Here is a 25,116-nt window from a genome sequence, read left to right as displayed (position 1 = left end):
TACAACTTGCCACCGAGAATTGCTCCTGGAACCACGTTCCAGGATATGAAAACCCAGCAGACCTTCTATCACGCGGCACGACAGCTGAAACTCTCCTCCAGTCCGACCTGTGGTGGCATGGGCCTGATTGGTTAAAATGCGGCGCAGATAAATGGCCAACTCAACAACACATCAGCCAATACAATTCCGAAGTCCTTCAAGAAGCACGAAAAACACCAATTTCTGTCATCACTGCAACTTCTACGGAGTCCTTCATCAACGATCTTACTGAACGGTTTTCCTCATTTCGCCGAATGATCAACACCATCGCTTACTGTAGGCGATTGAGACTCAAGAAAACCGATCGTCCTAGCAGCACAACATTGTCTTGTGAGGAAATCGAAGCATCCGAAAATGCACTCATCTCACTTGTCCAACAGCAGGAGTTCAGCAGCGAATGGTCACAGCTACAACAAGGCAAACCTGTCCCAACAAAGTCCCGCCTCAGATGGTTCCATCCGTTTCTGTCTGAATCTCGAGTCATTCGGATTGGGGGCAGGCTCAGTCATGCCACGTTACCCTACAACACCAGACATCAATTCCTGCTACCAGGCACACACCGTTTTTCCAAGCTCCTAGTTCAACATCACCACGCGAAACATCTACACGCTGCACCGCAGCTTCTCATCAGCTTACTTCGAACCCAGTATTGGATAATAGGGGCCAGGGACTTAGCGAAGCGAGTCGTACATGCCTGCGTGATTTGCTTTAGAGCCCGTCCAAAACAACTAGAGCAGTTCATGGGGGACTTACCAGCCAATCGTGTGAACATGGCCCGGCCGTTCGCGATCACCGGTATCGATTATTGGGGACCCATCCAGATCCAACCATCTCATCGTCGTGCTGCTCCTAGGAAAGTCTATGTGGCAGTCTTCGTATGCTTCTGTACGAAAGCTGTCCACATTGAACTTGTCTCTGACCTCACCGCTGCCAAGTTCATACAAGCTTTACAGCGCTTCGTCTCTCGTCGTGGGTTGTGCTCTGAAATCTACAGCGACAACGGTCGCAATTTCGTCGGAGCTGCTAACGAATTACGGCAAATAGTTCGCAGCAAGGAGCACCAAATTGCACTGGCGGAGGAATGTACCAACAACGGTATAAGGTGGCACTTTAACCCACCTAAGGCTTCGCACTTTGGTGGTCTATGGGAGGCCGCAATCGCTTCTGCTCAAAAACACTTTCTTCGTGTCATTGGAAATCACACTCTGCCGTATGACGAAATGGAAACTCTCCTAGCGCAAATTGAGAGTTGCTTAAATTCCCGACCGATATCATCATTAAGCGATGATCCATCCGACTTCGATCCTTTGACACCGGGGCACTTTTTAGTTGGTGGTGCTTTGAAAGCAGTTCCTCAATTAGACCTGTCCTCCATTCCCTACAATCGGGTCAACAATTGGCATCGCACGCAGAAGCTCCTACAGGACATTTGGAAGCGCTGGCAACTTGAGTACGTGTCCACTCTCCAGCAACGTTCGAAATGGTACAAGCCGCCCGTCATCATCCAAAAAGGTTGCCTGGCACTTCTCAAGGATGAAAACTCACCACCGATGAGCTGGAAGCTGGCTCGAATCACCGATCTGCATCCCGGACCAGACGGAGTTACGAGAGTCGTAACACTTCGCACATCCAACAGCATCTTTACTCGACCGGTGGCAAAAATCTGCTTGCTACCAATTGAAACACCATCCGCTGGAACAACTTCTCCGTCAAGCAGCAACGCAACTCCTGATTCGCCGATGAAATGCAGCAACTAAGCACGAGCCAACACAACCTACCTGAAATTATGAAAATACAAGGCATTTTCTAATATGGAAAAGGTGAGAACCAGTCCAAATTAGCTTAATTTCATCCTCGCAGGTCTACGCTATGTTTGTTTTTATCTTGTTTCAAGCAACATCATCGATTTATTGACGTTCGACATCAAAACAACCCAATTTCATCGACAAATCCGAGGGATAGACCACTAGCTGAAAAGGTTTCATCGACAATCTGTCAGAAATGAACATTTCTGAAGGGGCCAGCATGTTCGTTACATCGAAAAAGTTTACCATAGCGCGCCATCTGGTTGCGGATATCACCTCTTCGAGCATTAATTGTACCCCTCGTCCGTCAACGCTCGATCAACGAATCAAGGAGAAACGCAAAAATATTGTAAAACGGGCTGCACTTCCGCCAAAGAGATTATAAAAGGAAGAAGGTGACAGCCCGAATTTCCTCTTTGCTCTGATTGGCCAGCGAGATACACCAATGTGGGAGCTTGTTTATATTTTGATTTGAGTTGGAGTAAAATTTTATATTAAGCGAAAGTTGAAGAAATTGTAGAGCTAAGTTCAAGAAAAATTAGAAGTAAAGTAAAAAGAAAGTTAAATTTAATAAAGTGTATGAACTGTACGGGAAATAAAGTGAAAGTTATTCATTGGACTTACCTGTGTTGTGTGATACCTAAAGAAAGGAAGAAGAGCAATACTTACCTTGAACAGCGGGAACCTGAAAGAGAAATTATACTTACCTGGGAATCCGGAACGCGAAGCTGAAAAGAAGTGAGTGCTTAATTCTACTGCTGCCTGCTATCGACACCCTCTGCAAAGAAAAATACCGTTTAGATTTCGAGCAATCGAGTAGGTGGTGGAAATCGAACCGAAAACGGACCGAATTCTGACCGCTAGAATTCGAGTGGCGCCAACTCTGTTTTGCAATCGGCCCGATTGAGCGAACGTTCCTGACACGGCGATAAACATCAATTAACTCATATATGAAATCGTATATTAAGTATAAGTAATTACGAATCAGAATAGCGATCTATACGACTATGGTTAAACTTGTGAAAATGTTGTAGCTATATCGAAGCGACATGATGTAAATCTACCTCTTAATGTGACATTCTATAAAATATATAAAGTGATGCGATAGACGATGTTTACGTTATATTTTTTACGAATCTATCAGAAGCAGAGCTGGTAATGGTGACTGTTAACGACTGACATTTAACGAAAATGCCAGCTAGATTGAAATCATCATCATTTCTTAAACCCAAAGCATGCCATCATAACATGTGGTTTATCAGTCTAGAGCGTTTTCGTTGATAGCATCGACCCATACCCAACCACTTTCTTAACTGTAGTGACGGAGTCAGTTGCTGAGATTTAGCAAGCAAACGTATGTCAACGTGCTATTGAGTTTGTGATTGACAGTTTAAGGTCATTAATTATCACAGAAAATGGGTACCGTGATATTTAGTAAAACTCGGGTTTACATTCATGCACACGTGACTGTGCGTTAAAATAGAATAGGAAATAAAAAGGCGGCTATCTAGTTAGCAGCTCGACTATATAACAATAATATGGAGATTTCGCTGTTGCCAGGTTAGATGAGAAATAACAACCTATAAATATCAACAACCGGCATGGACGCGAAATTTTAGCAGGCTATCATCTCAATGGAAACCAATGATATTGAACATTTACTATGCTAGCTTTCATTGAGAATCAAACAAAGGGGTTTATCAGCCTGCTGATGATCGCTGACTGTGACTCGGTGCATAGTTGGAGTTTTGGGAAGTGATAATGATTGGAAAAAAACAGTAGCCATCTTTAACTCTGTCAATTTTTTCCCAGCTCTGATCAGAAGTAATTTACGATTTCGATACAGAATTGATTTATGTACTAATGAAACGTTTCTTAAAAATTTTAATGCGATGGTTATTAGACTTTATTCCTCATTGGACGTAGTATATACAACACATCGTAACTATATCGTATTTCATATGAATTCATCATCTTCTACGATGGATATACGATGTAGTCGAATGTTAAGTGTATACAATCCGATTTCAATTGCACCCGTATACGAGTTCGGCGATGATTTCTTTTACGATTTCATGTTGGCGGACATGGGCTCAGGAGACAACAGACTTGCCAATTAAGCTATATCACAAGCCCCAAAACTTATTTTCAATTGTCAATTTCGATTAACAATTATTAAAACCTTTCTTACAGAAATTTAAATCCTGAAACACAAAACCTCTCCTTGTCTTGAAAAGTGCTATTTATTAAGAAGAGTTTCTAAACAAGTTCCGTAATTACTAATCACTTTGATAATAAATCATTACAAATTTACTGCTGATATGAAATATACAAGAAAACAATATCAACCTCCATTTACTTTTGTATTTCTTGTTCTTCTAAATTCACAACTCCAAATTCAATATGTTTCTTAAATTTTTATTTGCTTTGTGCTCTCAATATTTACAACACAATCTTATTCTTATTTTTATCAGTTTCGCATTTGATTATTCGAGAAATCACCTATTTCTATACCTGTAATTTGTCAGTGATGATGAATTAAATAAAGGGTGATACGGTCAAAATATGGTCAATATCAACTTGACGTATTTCTTTCAATTTTGCATTTAAAAAATCTGAACACCCCTCATTTTGAAGGTGTGTGTGTAGAATGTTGCTCCTATTTTGATTTTGGAATCCACTCTTCAGTTGTCAAAATGCCGTCTAAGGAAGAAGAGCAGCGTATCAAAATTTTGCAAAAGCTGGCAAAATCGCTAAAAGTTGCCAAATCAACCGTTACAAATGTAATTAAAGTGTTTGGGGAACGTTGCCGGTAGTTTCAAGCGAAACCCTAACCTCTCTCTCCATGATGCCGCAAAAAAGCTGGGTGTATCGTCTACAACCGTGCTTCGAGCCAAACACGAGCCGGATTATCTACTTACAAGAAGGTAGTGACTCCAAATCGCGATGATAAACAAAATACGACGGCCAAAGCGCGATCCCGGAGGCTGTACACGACGATGCTGACGAACCCAAGTAACAATTTAAGTTTTATTCCAACCTTAACAGTTCGCTTAAGACTATTTCCTAGAGCTACTTTATAAGCCAAAGCGCATTCTACGCTATTAGCATAACTACTTAAAGCTAACATATGGCCAAAAAGGCCCTCTTTTGTTAACGTTTTTAAAGCTAATTTTATACGCTATTATAAAACATAAAACAGAATAGTTTTATTCGACCTTATAGACATAGCCTTAAGAAACCTTTCAGAGCTCTCTTAAGACTATCCACAGCTCTTTTAAAACTACGGCAAGGAATCTGATAGGAATTTTAATGTGGGAGCTGTGAAATTTGATAGATACTCTACTGTGGAAGCTTTCTGTTCCGTTTTTTCTCGTGTTACTCTCCCAAGCATTTGGTGATTGGTGAAGATTGCATTTAAATTATTTTAAAAATATTTTCATTTTCATTTTTAATATGTCTTAGCATGAAACTTCCTGCAACCTCAGATTTCTGGTGAAATATATACGAATTAGCATCAAAACATATGCGCGCCTCAAAGAAATTCAAGATTGACACAATTTTGAGAATTTTTTAATTAAAAAATAATAAATTTAGTAACATTTAAATTTGTTCAAATGATGCAATTTTAGTTTTGCATTGAAATTCATTACCTATACAACAAATAGTAACGCAAACATTGGCAAATTTGTTGAAAGTTTTTAGTATTATAATATTATTTCCAGCAAGATGGCGTCAGTAAATTCGATTCAATTTCACAATCAACATGGCGTTCAGTAAGTTAATGTTGAACATCTTAAGGCAGTTGTAAAACAGTTTTAAAATTGTTTTTTGGCGGTTCGTAAAATGTTGAAACAAAACAATTTCAACAAACAGTTTTAAAATGGTGTTAAGAGACCTTGAATCACAGCTTCGTTTGACGTTTCTCTAAATGGAATACACGCTCATGATGGATTTATCCATTTTTGAGTAAGATAAGTTTGTCGCAATAAATGAGAACATTTCAATTTGTTGCTTGGCAAAAGGCATTCATGAAACTTTTCGTTTTGTTTCCCTTTGACTATGATTAGAGGATGGTCAATTATCTTTAAATAACAAGTAGGTATTGATATCAAATAATCTCAGACTGTTTAGGAATAGATTATTTTCTGTAATCAAAAGCCTGGCCTTAAAGCTCAATAATAACCCGTATAATTGAGGATTATAACCAAACGATTTCTTAAATCGTGAAACGACGATTTGATGAAGCACAATAACATGTCTAGCAAACGATTATAGAAATTGTAAAATACATTGCCTGAATCGTGAATTCCGAAATAATTGTATTTTGAATATGTAGTTAGGTTATGTAACTGTTAAAAACTGTTGAAACAGTTGTTTGGGAGAACTTTTCTGCAAACAGTATGCTAACGATTTAGGTAACGATATTTTTAATAGTATGCAATATATCAAACTTTAATGGTTATTGTTGCAATTGGAAGCGATAAAACGATTTTATCGCGTGCATGGGGTATTTTGCTTACGATAATCAAAACTACGTTACGCTTCAAATAAATCGTAATTTTCAATGATCGGCCATTGCTAGTAGTCTTCATTCTGACTATTTATATCATCTGAAACTTGTTGAGGCTGATGAAAGCATAGAATGAGCATTTTCACTTGTAATGAAGCTCAATTTCTCCGTCTTTGCTGAGGAGAAGCGGAAAGAATTTTGTTAACTCTTGATTGGATGACGTATCACGTAAATATAGATTAACTTCGCATTGAGAGACAGAGATGGATAAATAAAACAAGTACATACTTTATTCGGCATACTTGTAAATTAATTGTCTTATTCATTTATTCTTATCGATTCTAAAAAAACGTTTATTCACAGTGTGCTTTTATTTGAACCCGTAGAATTGAGCGAATAACGATTTGCGGTTGTTTTGAAATTTGAATGCGGAGACAACAAAGTTGTTTTTGATTTTCAGATGAATTTAGCTGTGTTAATTTATATCATTTTGATAGCACGTTTTTCTCAATTTTTAGTGATAATCCTTTCAAAACAGGTTATGCTATCTCAAAAAGAGGTGAAAAATTTTAAGCGTGTATACGTTTTTCTCGATTGTCAAATCATCTGTCACTTAGTTTTATCATGCCTACATCCAATGTTCCAATAAAACAGTTTTTCAACTTGGCTTGAACGCTAGTTTTAAAAGCGCATTGAGCGCATTATTAGAACTGGTACCAAAGCTCTAATAAAAACAGGAAAGTATGTGTTTTATTGAATCTTTAGCAAAACTTTTGCAACTTTTGTACAACACTCTTAAGATAGTGCTTTATTCAAGTTTTAGCAACACTTTCAGGGCTCACACGATAAATGAAGCATTTACTATGTTACAATAAAACCGTTTTAAAAATTGGATGCCACCGAAAAGTCTTCATAAAACAATAATAAAACTCAAAAAAGCCAATTGGCTTGATCTGCGTTACTTGGGGAAGTTTGACTGCGTGGTAATGGACGACGAAACCTACGTCAAAGCCGACTACAAGCAGCTTCCGGGACAGGAGTTTTATACTGCAAAAGGAAGGGGAAAGGTAGCAGATATTTTCAAGCACATGAAACTGTCAAAGTTCGCGAAGATATATCTAGTTTGGCAAGCCATCTGTACCTGTGGCTTGAAAAGCAGCATTTTCATAGCTTCCGGGACTGTCAACCAAGAAATTTACGTGAAAGAGTGTTTGAATAAGCGTCTGCTGCCTTTCCTGAAAAGCACGGTTGTTCCGTACTGTTTTTGCCGGATTTGGCATCTTGCCATTACGGTAAAAAGGCCATGGAGTGGTACGCCGCCAACAACGTGCAGGTGGTTCCCAAGGACAAGATCCCTCCCAACACGCCAGAGCTCCGCCCAATTGAGAAATACTGGGCTATTGTCAAGCGGAACCTAAAGAAGACCAAAAACAACTGCTAAAGACGAGCAGCAGTTCAAGGCAAACTGGTTTTCTGCGGCGAAGAAGGTGAACAAGGTGGCTGTACAAAATCTGATGGCACGGGTTAAGTGTAAGGCCCGGCAATTCGAATTTGGAAAAGCGGAAGCCTAACTGAATAATTTCCTGAATTTTGTACTAAGTAAACTTGATAAAGAAATTTAATTTGGTTTTTTAGCTAAACGATTTCACCGATTTACACGCGTTTTCCCTTGACCAAATTTTTACCGTCACACACACACACACACACACACACACACACACACACACACACACACACACACACACACACACACACACACACACACACACACACACACACACACACACACACACACACACACACACACACACACACACACACACACACACACACACACACACACACACACACACACACACACACACACACACACACACACACACACACACACACACACACACACACACACACACACACACACACACACATACACACACACACACACACACACACACACACACACACACACACACACACACACACACACACACACACACACACACACACACACACACACACACACACACACACACACACACACACACACACACACACACACACACACACACACACACACACACACACACACACACACACACACACACACACACACACACACACACACACACACACACACACACACACACACACACACACACACACACACACACACACACACACACACACACACACACACACACACACACACACACACACACACACACACACACACACACACACACACACACACACACACACACACACACACACACACACACACACACACACACACACACACACACACACACACACACACACACACACACACACACACACACACACACACACACACACACACACACACACACACACACACACACACATACACACACACACACACACACACACACACACACACACACACACAAACACACACACACACACACACACACACACACACACACACACACACCTTCAAAATGAGGTGTGTTCAGGGTTTTTTAAATGCAAAATTGAAAGAAATACGTCAAGTTGATATTGACCAAATTTTGACCGTTTCACCCTTTACCCCGTTTGACGGTACTCAGAATTAATATTTTCACCGGATATCTTGGATATCATCTTCCCTCCTCTTGTTGATCTGTCCACAAGTTCGAAAGCACCGAAACAACCGTTTTTTGATAATTTTCGAATACTTTAAGGACAAAACAGAAAATCTTCGAAAAAATTTGCGGATCTTGACAATTCAACGTCAATGATTACCGCCGATTGCTCTGATTCCCGAAGTTTCCAAAACTGTATTTGCCATAATCGGTTGAAAAACAAAAGAGATAAAACGGTTTTAAGCGAGGAGTGTCAAATTGACACTAAAGGTCTGATTAGGGAGATTTTTGTTTTGTCTGGCCTTTCAGGGTGCGTCCATAGTAAAAGTAATGATGCAAAATCAAAGATTCTAAGAATTCATTGAGGGACCTCGAATAAATTTTTTATACATCCGAGTTACAAGCCGCCAAACTTCCAATAGTTTCATATTGACACTCAAGAGCGGATTGTGGTTAAGCAAATTTAACTCATTCATAAATGGCTTTTTAGAATTCGCCAGCGTTTCTTATAATTAAGCTTATGCTACACTTATTTTTTCAGCTCGAAATTATGAAATAGAGCTGATTTGTTTTGACTTTTAGCTACCTACATCATTCACAGCCTCCAGACGATTAGAACCCGCGTACTCAGCGATGATTTTGAATGGTTTATCGCTTAAAATCAAGTGCTAAGCTAAACCGTTCGTCAAAGCTGGTGCCATTCGTCTGTTTGCCTAGACTCTAGAGTCCCAGCCTTCCTTTTTTTTCTGTTGATCCGTCCGTATATGATCACAGTGCAGTTACCCGTTTCATCCGGCATGAAATTCAACAGCTCTTTCGATTTATGAACTACCACCTAACTTCTTCTTCCCGAATCGGGAACTTGAGTCCAAAGGCATCAAAGTTCAAGCGGTACTAATGTAGTGTAAACAAACGCTAGCTATTCTTTCGCTCGTCTGCTGGCTGGTGGAATCCAAAAGATCAGATGCGTTTTTACTCTAAGGAAACTGCACCCGGATGAGGAAGAGATGCAATGGACCGGTGCGGAGGTAGGGTTTGTTTATCGGTTTGTAGAGTAAATAAATTAGAATGCACGGCTGAGTCAAATGTTGTATGTAGGAACGATGCGCGAACAAGTTATTCAACTGCTGCCGCCGCAATTCCTGGACCTTGTTTGAAGTCGGACGGATCGATCTCGGAACATCTGTGTACCCGGTTTTACTTCTTGGAGAAATCAAGCAAAGATCAAAGTGATCGGATCAGCACGTTTGAATTTTCGAGTGCACACTGCACACATTTACGATTATGATCCCGATTGATCTGTGCAGAGGAAACGGTTAAATTCGGTACTAATTTCCAGTGCAAGTGCCCATCATATACGTTTGAAGATAATTATTCTGGCGTCTTCTGAATGCGGGGAACCATGTTACACCGGTCGGAATGAGTGCGGTTCCTATTAAGTACAATTCCTAACCAAATGTGCTGCAGCAGACGAGACCCATCCGGTCGAGTTGAACTAAACTCTGTAGAACCTTATTGGGTGAACTCGCGCTTTCAACCCTGGTCCTAATGAATTCCGCAATGGCATCTAGCAAAGAAGGGCGATCCTGAAGAAGGTAGAAAATGTCCCCCGAGGGGTTATTCCGAGCGGAAAACTCTTTTCCAACTTCATTTCCACATCAGCGACACCGCAGCACAAGGGTTTTCGGGGTTTTCGGGCACAAGAAAGGAGTCGTCCCGGACGGAATGGCAAACTCTCCCTCGGTTTTTGGACTGTTAAACATAAGAAAAATAAAATAGGAAACCCCCAATCCAGGAGTCCAATGTTTGCCCTAGCACGGAACACCGGGTAGATGGCTGGACGCTAGAATTTTATGGGACTTTTTTATCGTTCTTTCTCATGCACCGGCGCGCATTGAACTCCTCGCCGACCGTGTCTTTCTGATCTGTTGTTGGAAACCCGGCGGACGGAATAGTTTTTGCATGCTAACAACAACGGTGGGTTCTGCATGTGCGGAGAATGTGCTGCTTACCCGGTTCGTTTGAAGCGCGCGGAAGTTCGCGGCAGGCAAAACGACACGTCGCGGTTAGCGATGTCCTCAGATGTTGGAAGTTCGTTTTTATATCACTAAAAGTTGTTGACTCAGCATTTTCGGGCTAGGGAAACTATCTCGGTTGAGATGAGCTACGTAGGGAGGTAGTTGAGAGCTTTTAGTTCTGTAAATTTTCAGTTAAAAACTACAAAAACGACATTTTTACGAAAAAACTGCACCAATCCAATAAAATGCATTATTTAGTGTTTTAGACTCTTTTGTTAATTTTGAAAATTTTGAATGAAAATTACTATTTTTACTAATTGTAGATAAATTCATACAAACAGAAAGGTGAAAGATTGCAATTGGCTCACCGGCTTTTTTATCGAGGCTTTTGCTTGAACAATGCATACACGAGTGAAAAAATGTATATGTACTAAGTACAAATTATTCAAGTAAAAGTAATTTGCATTAAAAGTTTTTTATTTTATAAATAAGTCCTAGGAGATGGCAATTTTATTTTATAAAGCTTTAAAAATATGGCGACTTGTAATATAGTTCAGTTGGTAAATCAATTGCCTTTTGAACTGACGTTCGTCAATTTGAGCCCAAGAGTAAACATCGAACACAGTTGTTCCAGATAGTTTTTCAATGATTGGTGTGCCATCTGCAACAATGAGAAAACGACTATGATCGAATCAAAAACAAAAAAATGATTTCGAACGCTTCATTTAGAAAAAAAAACTTTTTTACTTACTTACATTAGGAAGCTATTTATTTTGAACCATAAGCATAACCATTTTAAGCATAGGTGGAAATCAAGAACAATAAACTGGATACTTATTAGATATTTTCCACAGGTATCTGGGCTGGTTAAATCCAGGCAATTTTGTCCTAAAACCTTGTGAAATCCGGGAATTTGGTTTCAAAATTTTCCCAAAAATCCGACCAATATGCAGGGAAATTTCGGAATTATTCCATTGAAATGAATAAAAACACGTGGAAAATTGTTTTTATTTAACCGTAACATATCAGACGATTCAGAATCAAATTTAAGGTTTACAAAAAATTGTTTATGTTTATTTTTATAAAATGGGTTTAAAAAACACTATTTGAACGCGAGATACATAATTCTAATGACTCAATTGAAATTTTCGTTTGATTCTGAAAATAGAGTAAGAAAATCAGGTCAAAATCCGGACAATCTTGTAAGCTTAGCCCTAACTTCATTGGGATTCATTATTTGGGACTCAAATTCTATCAACAAGTGAGAATTTTTTTGAAAAACTGATGTAGAATTGTGGTCTTGCAATGAGGTTTCAAGGTTTTGGAGTCGAGATTATTGCACTATTTTTACTCTTGAATGATTTTAGTTGTTCATCAAAATTTGATTAGAAATTTCAAATTTTATGTTTAGCAAAAAAATCACATGGTACTTTTGGATCTGCATGGAGGGGGGGGGGGGTTTAACCCCCAAACCCCCCCCCCCCCCTTTCCTATGGCCATGAATCTGACATACATTGACAAACCTGACAAAAATGACGAAATCGACAATAGTAACAAAACTTGTTCATTTTGTCAAATGAGCCAATTTTGTCAACTATGCAAAATTTGTCATTTTTGTCTATTTTGTAAAATTTTACCAGTTCTATTAATTTTGTCATTTTTATCACTTTTGTCGATTTTGACATGTTGTCAATGCTGTCAATTTTTGTAATTTTGACAGTTTCATCATTTTTTTCAGTTTTACCAATTTTGTCCATTTTGTAAACTTTTTCTCATTTTTACCAATTCAGCTTTTTTTCAATTTGGTATTTTTTTTTACAATTTTGTCATTTTGTCATTTTTTTCCTTTTTTGTCAATTTTATAATTTTTGTTATTTTTTGTTATTTAGTAATTTTTGTTAATTCGTCAAATTTTGTCTTTTTTTCCATTTTGTTTTTTTTTTCAATTCTGCAAAATTTGTCAATTTTCTCCATATTTGTTTATTTTTTGAGTTTGAAAAGTTTTTTAATTTGGTAAATTTTGTCAATTTTTAAATTTTGTCATTTTTATCTTTTTTTATATTTTTTTAAATTTTTACCATTTTTTTCATTGTTGCCAATTGCCGTTTTGACATTTTTTTTTTTCAATATATTGGCACTTTTGAAAATGTGAATTTTGACCAATTCTTCGATTTTATATTTTTTTAAATTCAATTTTGTCAATTCAGTCTTTTAGGTTAATTTTGTCAATTTTGTCAGTTTTACAAATTTTTACAATTTTTTAAATTTTCGACAATTTTTGCAATTTTGTCAATTTTTTGTCATTTTGCCAGTTCCGCCAATTCTATCAAAATCGTCAATTTTGAAAATTTTTCAAATTTTGTCATTTTATCATTCTTGTCATTTTCGTCAATTGTGCGATTTACTATGCAGCGAACAAATTTAACATTTTGTTATTGAGAGAGAGATTCTTGAGCACTATCGAAGAATGCTCGGTTGGCAATTACCGAACAATCGTATTGGGCAGATTTTTCGATGCGAACCATGAATGTACTGCGCGCAACGTAAGGTGTGTGGAGGAAATGAGAAAAAAGCATCGAAGAATCGAGCCCGCGAGCTTGAAGTTTGAGACGAATGAGTAGCATTTGTCTGATTGGTTTCAATTAGCTTCTACGAACGAAATTCTCTCCTGTCATTCGTACTCAAGAAAAAGATTTCTGAGAGAAGATGAGACGGTGTGCATCGTCCGCTACGCGTCGTTTTCTTCTTTTCTGAATATACCATTGGGTGGAGAATGGAGCTTACAATCGCTATCGTAACATATGATGTGAGCATCCAGTTCTTCTGATTAAATTGAAACTAATTTCTTGCTTGTACCTACCCTTTAATTTAATGTAATCAACTTTATGAATATTGTGACATGGAGTTTAGGCTCCAATTTTCACTTCCATCTGTACCGTTGAGCCGTCAACACGTACGCCGGAGCATCGTATCGTTGCTGTGTACCTGCAGGAACATTTTTCATTATTTATTTTTTCCTTACCTGTTTTTCAAACAGCACTTTTCAGTGCTAAAATTAAATTATTTTCATTTTCTTTTATTCATATTTTCTCTTTTCTTTCCAGCATGAGGAAGTCATCGGCCGGCTCAAGGGCTGGGAGAAAACGGATTGCTGAACCTAATCCAGGGCCATCTGCCAAAAAAGTTGAAATTTCCAATTCATTCGATGTCCTTCATAACATCGGTGATGAGGAAATATTCATATTTAATTCTGATAAGAGTACTAAGAAACCTTCTTCTTCTTATACTCTTAAAAACGAAAAGATTCCACCAATAACGGTCACGATTCCTGACTTCAATGCCTTTCGAAAAGAAATCGTCACTTTCGTCAAGGATGTGAAGATTTCTTTTCAGATCGGTCGAAGGGGAACTGCTCGTATATTGGCGGAATCTTTTAATGATTTTCAAAAGGTTTTAAATTATTTGAATAATAAAAAACACCAATTTTTTACGTACGACACTAGAAGTGATCGTCCATTTAAAGTTGTACTTCGTGGTCTCACTGGCGATCAGACACCTGATGAGATCACAGCTGAATTAAATTCTTTGTTAGGTTTTTCTCCAATTCAAGTAATTCAAATGAGGAAAAGAACCAACACGAATAATACCAGTAGTGTTGGTTTTGCTCCTGAACTTTATTTGATCCATTTTAAAAAGGATCAGGTTAATAATTTGCAAATTCTTGAAATGGCTCGTCTTATGTTTCATTGTCGAGTCAAATTCGAACCTTTTCGTAAATCTTCTACCAATTTTCTTCAAAATATTACGCAATGTCGTCGTTGTCAAGCTTTTTGTCATGGCACTAAAAATTGTAGAATGAATGCCAGATGCATGTTTTGCGGCTCATTCGATCATGAAAAATCTAAATGCCTTTTTGGTGGTGATAAGCCAAAAACAGAATTTTTTAAGTGTGCGAATTGCGCAGGTAATCATTCCTCGAATTCACTAGACTGTCCCGTTAGGGCAAAAATTGTTGCTTCTAGGAAAAATCCCAAAGTTTCCAGAAAAGTTTCTTCTCCTCCTTCCTCTTTTTCGTCTTCACACGTCGGGCCGGCAAACAACCTGCCTGTTCGCATTCAGCCTCGGTCTACATTGGAATCACGGCTGGGTAATACCCGAAGTGATTTTAATGTTACCTGGGCTGATTCTGCGCCACAGCCTCGTTGTTTATCGTTCTCAGAGGTGGTTGAAAATGGGTTGCCTTCTTCAGGTTTAACTAATAAAAATGGGAAAAAACCAAGTCTCAACGTTCATGCGAAGGCTTGGGAAAATCCCCGAAATTCAAATACTTTTTCTTCCCCTTCATTTTCTGATCCTAACAATTTTGTTGATTTGGGTGAGATTACTGAGGAAAAATTAAAATTTTTGCATCAAAATTTAATGGAAATGATGCAACTTATGTTGAAAGCAAATTCAATGTTTGAAGCTTTCCAAACTTCTTTTAATTATGCTAACAAAATTATTATGACTTTGCGATTCCCTCATGGATCCAAATAGATGTTTAAATATTATGAATTGGAACGCTAGATCTTTGCTGGCTAACCAAGATGAATTCTTTTTATTTTTGAAAACTCAAAACATACATATTGCTGCCATCACTGAAACTTTTTTAAAGCCAGACAATAACTTGAAAAGCAATGCTTTCTTTAAAATTTTACGAAATGATCGACTTGATCGACAAGGTGGGGGTGTAGCTATTGTCATCAATAGTCGTCTCAAATTTAGACTTCTTCCTTCTTTCAATACAAAAGTCTTAGAAACAATTGGAATTGAATTAGAAACTTCTATGGGGAAAATTATAATTGTTGCCGCATATTTGCCTTTCCAATGCAGCGGTGAACAGAAAAATTTTTTGAAGGGAGATTTACAAAAACTCACCAGAAATAAATCTAAATTTTTTATTATTGGTGACTTTAATGCAAAACACCGATCTTGGAATAATATTTCATCAAATTTAAATGGGAATATTTTATTTAACGACTGCTCTGCAGGTTATTATACTGTTGAATATCCTAATGGGCATACTTGTTTTTCTTCAATTAGAAATCCCTCCACAATCGATTTGGTTCTAACGGATTTAGGCGAGCATTGTAGTCAATTAGTTACTCATGCGGACCTCGATTCAGACCACCTTCCAGTAACATTTTCTTTATCCCAAAGTCCCATTGAAAATCCTTCAAAATCAGCTTTTAACTTTCAAAAGGCTAACTGGGAGCGATATATGAATTTTATTGAACGTAATTTACATGTAAACGTTCCACTGAATTCAATAGAAGATATTGATTTGGCTGTAGAAAATTTGACAACTTCAATAGTCAATGCTAAAGCCGCTTCAATACCCAAAGTTAAACATAAATTTAATCAACCTTTAATTGATGATGATCTTCAGTTTTTGATACGACTGAAAAACATTCGTCGACGCCAATATCAACGTACTAGGGATCCTTATTTGAAATTTATTTATTGCGACCTTCAAAAAGAGATCAAACGTCGTTTAAATTTCATTCGTAATGAAAATTTTGCCAAAGCAGTAGAGGACATAAAACCCTACTCAAAGCCATTTTGGAAATTAACTAAAATTCTGAAAAAGCCCCAGAAGCCAATTCCTACTTTGAAAGACGGGGATAAACTTCTTTTAACGAATGCAGAAAAAGCTCAAAAATTAGCCCAACAATTTGAGTCTGCTCATGATTTTAATTTAAACGTTGTAAGTCCAATTGATGCTCAAATTTCCCTAGAATTTGATGATATTCTTTCTAAACAAAATGTATTTGAAAGTTCTTGTGAGACAAATATTGATGAACTTAAATTGATTTTCAAAAAATTTAAAAATATGAAAGCTCCAGGGGAAGATGGGATTTTCTATATTCTTATTAAAAAGTTGCCTGAAAGCACTTTAAATTTTTTAGTTAAAATCTTCAATAAATGTTTTCATTTGGCTTATTTTCCCAATAAATGGAAAAATGCCAAAGTAACTCCAATTTTGAAACCTGGAAAAAGTGCTTCAGAGCCTTCAAGTTATCGACCAATTAGTTTGCTTCCTTCTTTAAGTAAACTATTTGAGAGAGTTATTTTGAATAGAATGATGATTCACATTAATCTGAATTCTATTTTCCCTGATGAACAATTTGGTTTTCGTCATGGACATTCTACTACACATCAACTTTTGAGTGTAACTAATATGATTAACGCTAGCAAATCTGAAGGTTATTCAACTGGTGTTGCTCTTCTTGATATTGAAAAAGCTTTTGACAGTGTTTGGCACAAAGGTTTAGTAGCTAAATTAGCTCGATTTGATTTTCCTGTATATCTCACCAAAATTATTCAAAATTATTTGACTAGCCGAACTTTGCAAGTAAGCTATCAAAATTCATGCTCTGAAAGGATACCCATTAGAGCTGGTGTCCCTCAGGGTAGTATACTTGGGCCTATTTTATACAATATTTTTACTTCTGATCTTCCTGATGTCCCAGAAGGAAAAGGTAGAAGATTATTTGCTGACGATACTTTGCTTTCAGCCAAAGGTCGAAATTTACGGGTGGTACGCAGTAGATTGCAACAAAATTTAAATTCCTTTTTGAATTACTTGAAAATGTGGAAAATTTCTCCTAACGCTTCCAAAACTCAACTTATTTTATTTCCCCATAAGCCAAGAGCAAATTTTTTAAAACCTAATGAAAATCATTCCATAACTTTTAATGGGGTTTCATTAGAATGGTCCGATCACGTGAAGTACTTGGGACTTACACTTGATCGGAATCTTACTTTTAATAATCACATTGAAGATATTCAATCTAAGTGTAATAAATATACTAAATCTCTTTATTCTCTCATCAACAGGAAATCCAGGTTGTGTCTGCGAAATAAGATGTTAATCTACAAACAGGTATTCCGACCAGCGATAATGTACGCAGTTCCGATTTGGTCTAGCTGCTGCGCGACGAGGAAGAAGGCCATCCAGAGGATTCAGAACAAGGTTCTGAAAATGATTTTGCGGCTTCCACCTTGGCACAGCACCGAAGATCTTCATCGGATTACAGGCATTGAAACTATCGAAGAGATGGCCAACAAAATAATCTCCAGCTTCAGAGGCAAATCGATGCAGTCTTCCATCGCAGAGATTCGCTCTCTCTACAATTAGTTTAATTTTAGGATAGCTTTAGTTTTTAGTTTTAAGTTTAAAATATTTTTTACACGACAGGATGTTCTCCTTTATAAAAATGCTTGATTGCGCTCAGCAAATTTAATTCAAATAAATAAATGTTAGTGATTATTTAACTATAGGGCTCTGAAAGTTCATTATTGAACTGAACACCTAATTTAATGTATTAATGTAATATAAATGTAATGATGAATTGGTACGAATAAAGATATATTTAAAAAAAAAAAAAAAAAAAGGCTCCAATTTTTTAAACCGGTTTGACTGAAAGCTGAACTGGGAACCAAACAATATGTATTGGTGAAAGTTGACAAATTAACAATCTTGACAGCATTATCGATTTTTTTGTTTTTGTCATTATTGTCATGATTGTCATTTTGTCAATTTTGTCGAAGGCTTATGCGAGTGCGCTCGTTGCCTTTCGTGTCTATGACGTCATCTAAAACTTGACGTCATATTTTATTTAGATCTTCTTGATTAGTGATGGCTGGATATTGCTAGCAAGCTTGATGGATACCTTGTTTTGGAGAGATAATTTTATGATATTTACTATGAAAAACGAAATTTTATTCAATTTGGTTTTTTTCGTTCTTTTATAGATTGAAGAGAAGGAAAAATACTGTTTTTTTTTAATTAAAAACCATTTCATTTACTCAACCCAGTTTCGCAAAAACGCCAAAACGAAGGGTACAAAAATTTACACTCAAACACACAGACATAACTCGTCGAGCTGGTTCGATCTATGAAGGTAGGTCTTAAAACCCATAATTAATGATCTCTCAAATCGACCGATAACTATACCTTTCTGTAAGAAATGAAAGGTTCCGTTATAAGTCCGAAAGAATAATGTAAATATTTGCATTACTTACACGATATCATTGTTTTGGGGACAGAAATCTCATGTTCTCTTCGTTGGTTCTGATCGGCCGCTACAGCTCATTGCCCCAGTAGGTGTAGCTGAAACGAAGTAACATTGTTTGACACAACATAAACAACTTAAAAAAAATTACCTTTTCGTTACTTGGTGACAGTAAATTTTTCTCGAAAAACTCAATCACCTTTTCTCCTTTTTTATTTCCTAAACCAAATGAAGATGCGGTATCGTCTTTGATACGTTGGCTGAAACAAATTCGATATCTAGTCAGTGATATTAGAGAACTAATTATCAGAATATAGACTAGGAAAAAAAAAACTAAATGTATCAGCTGTAGGACTATTTTAGCGATAAGCAGCTGAGAAATTCTCTACAGCCGAATCAACTTAACAGAAATGCAAATTTGCTCAAAGATATTAATGTTGATTAAGCAAAATTATTGGTTCCACTAAATCTGAGATATGGAAGAGCCGATCATTCGATTTTTTATATCAACTTTAAGAGTTTTTATCCGTGTTTTCGCAATGAAAACGTCTAGACTGGTCACTGGTTTTAGGAGAAGTGAAGTTCGAGATCGAATACAAACAATAAACAACATACGAACGAATAAATACATGGATCACTAGGATTGATACGAAACACAAAACTAAACATGATGTGATCTGCAATCAAAATACTACTGATTGGAATTAGATTTATATTGGATCATAATTTTAGCATCAATCATTGTTTTTGATTTTGAAGTATCTTATATGTCGACATCAATAGCTTAAGTTTTTAGCATGTTAGAGCAAGTTCACTGGCGTTGGGAAAAAATGGTAGAAATTTTATCACTCTTAACACATTTTGAAAATTTTGCTGTGCTTTAAAAAAATTCAACGCTCAAATGTCTTGAAAACATTTATGCATGGTAAAATTTTCAAAATTTCTACCACTTTTTCCCAACACCAGTGAACTTGCTCTTACTGGAAACAAGTAGGTACCTATTCCCAGTAATTTCCATATCGCAAGATGTGTTTATTAAATTTAACAATTTCAACTATATCAACTTATGCTGGCGTCGGCGTCAAAAGACAAATAAATCCATTCTGTTCTACACACTCTGATAGGAGAAATTCGGTAAGAGGCTCGAAAGTATACAGACAGACAGACAGATATGCCACCAACGAAGACGCCTCAAATAAAAAAAGGCAAAAAAAAGAAATGGATGCAGCTAACCACGAGCGTTTCCACGGCAACACCAAACGCGCTACTGGCTGCGGTATAGCATCATCGCCTCGGAAAATATACCAAACACAATGTTGTTGTTTGTGTTCTCCAAAACAGGGGAAGTTGGTTGGGAGTCGTAAAATTTTATGGTTATCTTACTGCCAAATGAAATTGTTTACCAACTTCGGCCTGGGGAGGAAGCATCTGCAGCGCACCTCTACCCAGCAGAGGCGTGAAAACGGTTGAAACCAAGCTGCCGTTATTATCAGGTAAATTTGAACTGAAAAATTTACTACCGAAATGTTTGAATTACTTTTTAAAATTCCTACAATTCCCTTAAAAGTTGCTAATTATAAAAGGTTTTAAGCAAAACTTTAAGAATGTCTAAGGAACCTTTCTCTTGAAAACCAAATGTAGCAAATGAAACGAAAGATCTGTTTAATTAAGCAACAAAATCTGACCCAGATTCTAACCTTAAATTCCCACCGGCCACATTCGGGCTCCAAACATCCACCTACAACAGGTAGCAATTTTTCCAACCTGATTACAAGAGGTAGGCTCGAGGTTTGGGGCCTTCATTTCAGAGGGGCTGACGTGGGTGGACAAAAAAGGAACACAGTGCCTGGTGCACGAAAATTCTGCTGCTCAGGCAGAGAGCCCTCTCCCCGGAGTCATTATCACGTCCATGATGATGGTAAACTTCCTACCGAAACAGCTTAACTTACTTGCCGGAGGAATGCCATTCCGGATGTGCGGTTCCATAAATTTACGCAATCCTCTGCTGAAGTTGCTCCGGCTGTTGCGGGTCCTTCTTTTGTGCCGTTTCACCGTTGCCTCCGAAAGTGGCATTTTCCTGGAAGCGGATTAATTAAATATCATAATTTGATGAAGCTTTTCACTTGAATGTTTCCAGAAAAGGGGTGTGGTGGCATGTTCATTTTATTGTATTCCTTTCAAATATTTTAAAAGCTTGCTTTGAGAAAGCTAGAAGATAGTTTTCAAACGATTTCCTAAAAGGATGTTTTAAGAGTATCCAGCCAAATTTTCCTGTTTTGATTTAGTCGTTACTGAGTTGTAGTTACGAATAAAAGTTATTTTTAACTTTTAAAACAAACCTCGATGAAATAATCATCGATCATTTCTAATGTTTAATATTGTAGTAAATAATATTTTTCCAATATTTTGAGTTTGACAATCCTGGAAACTTATGTGGTTCTATTGCCCGAAAGATGCCTTGTGATTAAAGCTATGCCAGCGGCTTTGGCGTAGTGGTTAGAGCTCAAGTCTTCTACGCCAAGATTCATGAGATCGAATCCCGGTCATGGTATACATAGTACACTTTCTGTGGTCTAGTGGTTTTAACATTTGTAAGATGCTAGCCACCATAACTTCGAAAGATGTACGCTTAGAGTTAAGGAAAAGAAGATCTCTTCAAAGAAACATGAAGTTTCGATGAGATCCTATGTGTGTGTGTGTTTGTTTTGTTTATGATGAAAAGTGTTAAACCCACGATTGGCAATTCACGTATTGACGATCGCTGGAGGAATAAACAATTTTTAACCTTAACTATTGTTAAATGAAGATTTTCATAAACAAGATGTTCTTCTCTGTTCTGTTGTGGGCCTACTTGGTTGAATGATTCAATTGAATCAAAGTAATCGAAAGATTCCTTTTAATTCAACCACGATAAATGAAAAGTTCATATACCGGTATTTCGATAGCAACTTACTACCTTCTTCAGTGAGCGTTTTCGATTTTTTCGAAATTTCGAAAACGCTCACTGAAGAAGGTAGTAAGTTGCTATCGAAATACCGGTATATGAACTTTTCATTTACCATGGTTGAATTAAAAGTAATCTTTCGTTCTGGAATGTTCTAAACATTCCAAACTTTAAGTTTTTTTTTAACTTCACGAGCGTTTATTGCGAAAACGTGCAGTGCAAGTGGATTTTTTTTAAAGTAATAGATCACATTAAAGCTGGAATCAAGTGCAATAAATTGCGCCATTTGTCTCCACTCGCTCATAATTGAATACAATAAGCATATATTTGATGAGTTTTTCTAGTTTCAATACTCAAATTTTTTCAGCTGCCTTCTGCCTTCGTTCTACGTAGCACGGAAATCAATTTTTGTATGGAAACTCGCAAAACATGTCAAATATATGCATATTGTGTTCAAATATGAGCGAGTCAAGCTTTAATGTGATTAATAAGTTTTAAAAATTGTAACTTAAATTTGCAATAAGTTAGCTAGGAAATGTCGTAGAATCTTGTGCAAAACGGATGATTTGAATGCCTCAACAAATGTCTAGAATATCTTATTCATGTAAATCCTCATCTAACAATAGTTAAGTTTTAAACACTACTTTAAAGAAACTTTAAATACATATCTTTCAAAATAAAACCTATAGTCTGAACTTAAATAGATTGTTTATGTTTTTAACAAAGTTTCATATTTTTGCGTATTCAACAACTTTGTAGAACAAAATGAAGCTCAGTCTCGTAAAGCAAAATAGTGATTTTCAATTTTTTCATAGTAGACTTGGACTGTTTTTTTATGCTTCCAAGTTATGAAGCATGTTTGAAGGAGCAAATGTTCAGAAGACACTTTAGTGCTTACATGAAAGACAAAGGCGCTAGGGAAAAAAATCCACTTTATGCCCTTTCGGACCACTGCAATATCGAGGTATCATTGTACTGGTTATAAAATACTTCCCGTAAAACAGTTAAATCAGATCCGGACGTCACTTTTCGGTTGGAACAGAATCTGGAGCTGATTCCAATCTGTTGTACCACCAGATTCTCAAGATATGGCTTATATTCAAAGTAATTACTATTGAACTCTTTTTGAAGGATCTATTTAAAAAAAAAATATAAAATTTATAATGAATGAATATGTGTTGCGTTTGAAAATACAAATGAATGAAAACAAATCCATAATCAACGAAATCTTTCAACTTTATAGCAAATTCCTACATAATCATATGAAGCGATTGGTAAGGAACTCCACGCTTAATTCCTCCCTTGTTCTTGAATTTTTTGCGTTTGGCCCTTGTAGTTTTTGTTTTTGCATCAGATACTATGTATGTTGGAAGAAAAACTGGGAACGCAAATTTCTCATTTTTCAGGATGCATACACCTTTTGACTATGTTGGTGTTAGAAGAAGAAGAATTTTTAACGTTCGATAGAAAAATACAAATTTACGAAAAATATTTGGAAAATTGCCAAACACATCAACGTAAAAGTGTGTGTTCTCGAAATTAGATTTATGCACTTTCACCCCTTATGGCTCCTAGGCCTCACTTTGGGCCTGTCTGGAACGCTAAACGAAAATTTAAAAATAAATGTTGAAGTACATTGTTCGGTAGATACAAGAAAACTAATCTTTTTTAACATCAAAATCAATATCTGAATATAATATCTTTCATGATGACACCTCAGAGTTTGAAGTAGATAAATATTAAAACACAAATTTGATATTCATTATAACATTTTCCATACAAATGCTCTAAACCATTTTTTCTCTCATTTCATTTCAGGTAAGCATTTTGATTTTCCCCCCTGTTTAATATGTTCATCTGAGATTGTACTTCGTATACGTAAGTAGTTTATATCAGTCTTCCGAAAATCAACCAAAACAAACACTTAGGATGCATTCCTTGTTGAAAACATTCTGCAACTGCTTCGCCTGAGTGGTATTCAAACTCGACCAGCGCTTCACTCAGAAATGCCAACCTATTTAGTCACATCATTCAGAATCATTGGTTTTGCAAACATCGCATATCGGAGATGAGTGAGATACAAACTGATCCATTCTGAATATCGCTCACTCAGTATCTACCTGATTTATTTGAAATTCAAAATTATTTTTTTCGCAAAACGAGGAAAATCAAACAGTTGTGCGGGACACCATAGATTCCCAGTAATTTAAACGTAAAGGATGACAATTTAAAATCAGAATTTGTATGAATTGGAAATACGACGAAAGTGAACATCTTTCCCTCACAAATACAACTATAAATATATTTAGTTCATACTTATGCCCGGTTTACAGTTCTTGTGAACTCGGACGCGAACGTGAACGTGAACTCATCACAGTGAAAAAATATTCCGCAGTGAAATGTTAAATCGGTCAGTTCTCCAAAATTTAGATTCGAATTTCTTAAAAAAATGTATGTATGTATGTATGTAGTTGAAACCACCAGTGGCTGATAGGTCTTTCGACCCGAGGCGGTACGGGAAGTCTCGATCGCACATTCAAATATTGTCCATGCTTAACTCATCAACAATAATTGCAGCACAACCAAGGGGTCCGTTACCACTGGTTTGGGATAGGTTTGACTCACCAAACTCTCTTCCAACTGTTCGAAACAAATTTAGAGTTATGAAAAGGTACCGTAGTATCTTTCGCATAATTCCAAATTTGCCGAGATACTCCGGCTGGCTTGGACTCACAATCCATTGTATTTCAGTCTTTCGTTCGTTTGATGTCCTACCCAACCCCCCACTAATCCCCTTGAATAGAGTTAAGCGATTATACATTTAATAATTTATAACATTGATCGTCGTAATATCTTACCACACCATCAATAAAACAGAAATTATCAAAGATACTTATCTTCTATGGGAACGCCAACAAACTACAGGTCAAATTTTCCCGAATTTTGCGAACAGCTTTGGAGGGTTCAGTTAGCCGTTCACATACACCTCGTAAGGATTCAGAATTTTTTTTTCTGTATTCTTTCCATTGAATTTTTTTCTAATCAGGCAATGCCTTTTAATTTGTCTCTCCTATGATTTTTCATTTCACCCATATTAATATTATAACACACATTCATTTTTGTTCCTTTTCTTTCAA

At 36.8% G+C, this 25,116-nt stretch overlaps 1 protein-coding gene and 1 long non-coding RNA gene across 3 annotated transcripts in view; one reads left to right on the top strand and one right to left on the bottom strand.

Annotated features, from left to right (window-relative positions):
- Positions 1-25,116, bottom strand: part of LOC129746555 (uncharacterized) — a 102,829-nt gene that overhangs the window by 69,074 nt on the left and 8,639 nt on the right. Inside the window, exon 4 of one of the 2 annotated variants that reach the window (XR_008737317.1) lies at positions 21,019-21,112. The exons of the other annotated variant lie outside the window; for it this stretch is intronic. This is a non-coding gene — a long non-coding RNA (uncharacterized LOC129746555). Of the gene's footprint in view, positions 1-21,018; positions 21,113-25,116 lie in introns of those variants that run through there. 2 annotated transcript variants of the gene reach the window in all.
- LOC129746554 (tyrosine-protein kinase-like otk) overlaps positions 1-25,116 on the top strand; it is a 215,391-nt gene that overhangs the window by 183,423 nt on the left and 6,852 nt on the right. The gene's annotated exons all lie outside the window — the stretch shown is intronic.

The sequence above is a fragment of the Uranotaenia lowii genome, chromosome 2 (assembly GCF_029784155.1).
Source record: "Uranotaenia lowii strain MFRU-FL chromosome 2, ASM2978415v1, whole genome shotgun sequence".
Classification (NCBI taxonomy): Eukaryota; Metazoa; Arthropoda; class Insecta; order Diptera; family Culicidae; genus Uranotaenia; species Uranotaenia lowii.
The sequence above is the reverse complement of the archived record's forward strand: the minus strand, read 5'-3'. Positions and strand labels throughout refer to the sequence as shown.